Genomic DNA, 5,396 nt, shown 5'->3' with positions numbered 1-5,396 from the left:
GGAAGACATAACAAAATAAAGGTCTCGATTAGATAAGTAAAAGATATACTATACTGAACTGTACTTTACTGTACTGTACGACTGTAAGTCGTAGGTATACGTATCGGCAACTAAATACAGCTGACTTGAGACAAGTGGATCAAATGACATTTTGTATTGACTCAACACACACTGGCATACAATATCTAGCATTTTAAAAATTCTGGAATTTACGAGTGTTCTTGGTTAAACTTGATAGTTGACGTCACACAAGCTAGCTACATGCAGTACAGTATATTGAACATCAGATTCAGACCACATTATATATTATATACTTCTTCAAGAGTGAGTTGCTATAACAGTCTTTTTTATGAAAGTAAATTACAAGCTACTGTATTGCTTAGTCACTTACACCTTGTAGTGTAAGCAACTCACATCCATGTTTCACCTAAAGCAAGACAGTGTACATGGAAATTTAAGATACAATAGTAAGTAGAAAGCTTAAGGTAACATTGGCAAGAAAATACATAATGTTCACCGTCACATGCATGGTCTAGTCTTACAAACCACCTACTGCTCTGCTTATTCTTACTCAAACACATTCATATATATGGTGACCAGTCACTCTAGCTCTGTAATGCTAGTTGCTACATCATCTAATAAAACACCACACTACTTTTACCAGTAGATTCATATACTTAGGCAAAATCTACAACGTATACAAATGCATCATTATCTCAAGCAAAGAATGATAACGTGTTAACTATGGCAACTTACTGCAAATTCAAACGCAGCTAAGCAGTGCCCACAGCATATGGTTCTGCCTTGCTAGCTTCATGTTCCATTGGATCTGTGATGTGTATTTAAACATGCCACTCTATAGTTTTGTTACAAGAGTTGAAGATACAAGCTGCACACTGTAGTGCATCAGCAGCATCATTTACAACAACAACAATAACATCAAAGCCTACCACTGCTACTATACTGAACAAACGAAGTGTCAAAGCTGCTTTAGACATCTCTTATTATTTCTTGAGTTCCTTTTCCCTTAAAGGAAGAAAAACAATATATTCATCCCTTATTTCCCCTCTGATTCTGAAACTAGCCACTTGAAATAGGCCTAAGGGCATCCAATCCTTGGTGCATGTATCTTGTGATATTTTATTCCCCGGGAAAAGCGAAATATAATGTTGAAAGAGCCATTTTTTTTTTCAGAAATAGATGTCTTCAGAAACATATATTCACCTCATTAAGATGAATGAAAAGACCTATGTTTTTTTCGGCCCTTCATATCAACCATTATACTTCCAAACAACCGAAACGAATGGGCTAATTCAATTTTGTCGATTTCTTTTGCAAATATAGTGTTGCCATTTACGATATTTGAGGGGTTTAGCTCCAAAAAAAATTCCCAACTATTGCTCCTCCAATGTAGCCAATTGCACCACCTACGGCCATCCCCACGGGGCCTCCCAGTGTGCAGGTGTTCAGGAATTATCGGTCCCCCAGGAAAATCGGTCCCCAATCCATGGTGGGCGTGGCCTAAAAAGTACGAAGGCCCAAAGGGCCAAAGCGTAGATATCATCCACAAACACTGTCTTTGAATTGAATACTTACTGCCAAATGTATGGATTGTAAGAAGGTGGGACGGACATTGTCCACAAACACAAATATGAACGTTTCATCAACAAAAAGAATCAGTTTTTGGCCATTGCAGGGACACATTTTCCAGGGGTAGCCAGGATTTCCGGTCCCCTCATAGGAAAGTCAACAACTCTTCTCCTAGCAGTGATGCATTTGGAAAAATACTTTATTTTTAAATTACTTTAACTTGAGTTGATGCTCTTAACACAAAAATATAAACGTTTAAAGGGCAACAGTCTCTGCATTTGTCCATTGAGGGAATTCAGGGGAAGGGGACTCATTTTCCCGGGGTAGATCTAGGCGGGATTTTCGGTCCCCTCATAGAAAAGTCAGCAACGCTTCTTCTGATGAACTTGGAAGCTTCTTTGTCAACTTGAAGGCGCTTATCTGAAGATTTAACACAACTATAAAGGTTTCAAAGCGAAAAGTTTCAGAACTTGGCCATTGAGGGGATTTCAGGGTAAGGGGACACATTTTCCCGGGGTAGATCTAGCCGGGATTTTCGGTCCCCTCATAGCAAAGTCAACAACGCTTCTTATGATGGACTTGGAAATTGTTTGTCAACTTAAGGGACGCTTCTCTGACGACTTAGCACAACTATAAACGTTTCAAAAGCAAAAAAATCTCAGGATTTGGCCATTGAGGGATTTCAGGGGAAGGGGACACATTTTCCCGGGGTAGATCTAGCCGGGATTTTCGGTCCCCTCATAGGAAACGCTTCTTATGATGGACATGGAAATTGTTTTTCAACTTGAAGACGCTTCCCCGAAGACTTAACACAACTATAAACGTTTCAAAAGCAAAATGTCTTAGGATTTGGCCATTGAGGGGACTTCAAGGGAAGGGGACACATTTTCCCGGGGTACCCGGGATTTTCAGTCCCCTCATAGAAAAGTCAACAACGCTTCTCCTGATCCATTTGGAATCCTATTTTTATACTCAAAGACGCTTCTCTGAACAACTATAAAGGTTTCAAAGCAAAAAGTTTCAGAACTTGGCCATTGAGGGGATTTCAGGGGAAATAAACTATAAACGTTTCAAAAGCAAAAGTCTCAAGATTTGTCAATTAAGGGGGAGGGGGACACATTTTCCCGGGGTAGCCGGGATTTTCGGTCCCCTCATAGGAAAGTCAGCAACGCCTCTTATGATACATTTGGAAACCTGTTTTTATACTTAAAGACGCTTCTCTGAAGACTTAACACAACTATAAAGGTTTCAAAGCAAAAATTCCAACATTTGTCATTTAAGGGGGAGGGGGACACATTTTCCCGGGGTAGCCGGGATTTTCGGTCCCCTCATAGGAAAGTGAAAAAACCGTTTCTTCTGATGTACTTGGAAATTGTTTGTCAACTTAAAGGCGCTTCTCTGAAGACTTAACACAACTATAAACGTTTCAAAAGTAAAAAAGTCTCAAGTCTCAGGATTTGGCCATTTAGGGGATTTTAAGGGGAGGGGGACACATTTTCCCGGGGTAGAACTAGCCAGGATTTTCGGTCCCCTCATCAAAAAGTCAACAACGCTTCTTATTTTGGACTTGGAAATTGTTTGTCAACTTGAAGGCGCTTCTCTGTAGACTTAACACAATTATAAACGTTTCAAAAGCAAAAAAGTCTCAGCATTTGACCTTTGAGGGGATTTCAGGGGAAGGGGACACATTTTCCCGGGGTAGATCTAGCCGGGATTTTCGGTCCCCTCATAGAAAAGTCAACAACGCTCTTATGATGGACTTGGAAATTGTTTGTCAACTTAAGGGACGCTTCAAGGAAGACTTAACAGAACTATAAAAGTTTTAAAAGGCAAAAAGTCTTAGGATTTGGTCATTGAGGGGATTTCAGGGTAAGGGGACACATTTTCCCGGCGTATATCTAGCCGGGATTTTCGGTCCCCTCATAGGAAAGTCAACAACGCTTCTCCTGATCCATTTGGAATCCTGTTTTTCAACTTGAAGACGCTTCTCTGAAGACTTAACATAACTATAAACATTTCAAAAGCAAAAGTCTCAAGATTTGTCAATTAAGGGGGAGGGGGACACATTTTCCCGGGGTAGCCGGGATTTTCGGTCCCCTCATAGGAAAGTGAAAAACGTTTCTTCTGATGTACTTGAAAACCTGTTTTTCAACTTGAAGGCGCTTCTCTTAAGAATTAGCACAACTATAAACGTTTCAAAAGCAAAAAAATCTCAGGATTTGGCCATTGAGGGATTTCAGGGGAAGGGGACACATTTTCCCGGGTAGATCTAGCCGGGATTTTCGGTCCCCTCAAAGGAAAGTCAACAACGCTTCTTATGATGGACTTGGAAATTGTTTTTCAACTTGAAAACAGTTCTCTGAAGACTTAACGCAACTACAGAAGTTTCAAAAGCAAACAATCTCAGGATTTTTCCATTGAGGGGTTTTCAGGGTAAGGGGGCACATTATCCCGGGTAGAACTAGTCGGGATTTTCGGTCCCCTCATAGGAAAGAAAAAAACAATTCTTATGACGGACTTGTGAATTGTTTTTCAACATGAAGGCACTTCTCTGAAAACTTAACACAACTATAAACGATTCAAAAGCAAGATGTCTCAGCATTTGGCCATTAAGGTCATTTCAGGGAAGGGGACACATTTTCCCGGGGTAGCCGGGATTTTCGGTCCCCTCATAGGAAGGTCAACAACGTTTCTTCTGATGGACTTGGAAACTTGTTTGTCAACTTGAAGACGCTTCCCTAAAGACCTAACACAACTATAAACGTTTCAAAAGCAAAAAGTCTCAGCATTTGGCCATTGAAGGGATTTTAGGTAAGACCCCCATTCCACTTGGACGGCGCTCTCACCGCGCTCTCATGGCGACCTAAAATGGTCCAGAGCGCCGTGAGAGCGCCGAACTCCTGGAAAACGTGCTCAAGTGGAATCTCTACGGCGACCCTTGCGCGCTCTCAGCGCGACCAAAATGTCAAATATCAGCAACTTTTTAAAGATTTCACAGATCACTCAACGAATTCCAGAGATGAAGAACGAATTTTTGTTACGTTTTGTGTGCTACGTTGTCTTCTCAGTCATACCTTTACCTCTTGCATAATATTTGAATGATAAAATCAAGGGGAAAACAGATTTAATTTTAGGCGCTGCACGGTCGCTCAGTGTGTGTCTTAAGTAATATATGTATGTTCAACTTGTTTTGTCTGTGTTGTCTGCGTTGTCTGTCATGTAAACTGTTTGCAATAAATATATTTTATCATTGTACGTAATAATAGAAACGTAAATCACAGAATTTTTAAACACATTTTGGACCACTGACAATAAAACTTGGAGGGAATTTAATTTGAATGGAAGCAAGTACTTGTAGGTATTGGTCAATTTGTATTACCCAAGAGCAAAACTATGATTTGACCACAAAATTCCCAAAAATTCAAGAAACACCACTTCAAGAATGAAATTTGTTTGAACTACAGTTAAGACCATTCAATCCTCATAGAGCGCTTGCTGCGATCCTTGAGCGCTCGCTGCGGCCCTTTGATCCCACCTTGGGCGCTCTCACGGCGCTCACCGCGCTCTCGAGGCGCTCTCACGGCGCTCGCTCCGCGCTCTCTCGGCGCACGTTTTTGGATCGCCATCCTCGGCGCTCTCACGGCGAAGGTTTTGAGCATGTTCAAAACCATCGCCGAGGTGACGGCGCGCATGGCGCTCTCGCCGCGCTGTCGGCGCTCTCGCCGCGCTGTCGGCGCTCTCAATGGCGCTCTCGCCGCGCTGTCGGCGCTCTCACGGCGATCTGGCCAAAATGAGGTCGCCGTGAG

Source organism: Branchiostoma lanceolatum, chromosome 18 (assembly GCF_035083965.1).
Source record: "Branchiostoma lanceolatum isolate klBraLanc5 chromosome 18, klBraLanc5.hap2, whole genome shotgun sequence".
Lineage (NCBI taxonomy): Eukaryota > Metazoa > Chordata > Leptocardii > Amphioxiformes > Branchiostomatidae > Branchiostoma > Branchiostoma lanceolatum.
Note: the sequence above shows the minus strand (reverse complement) of the source record.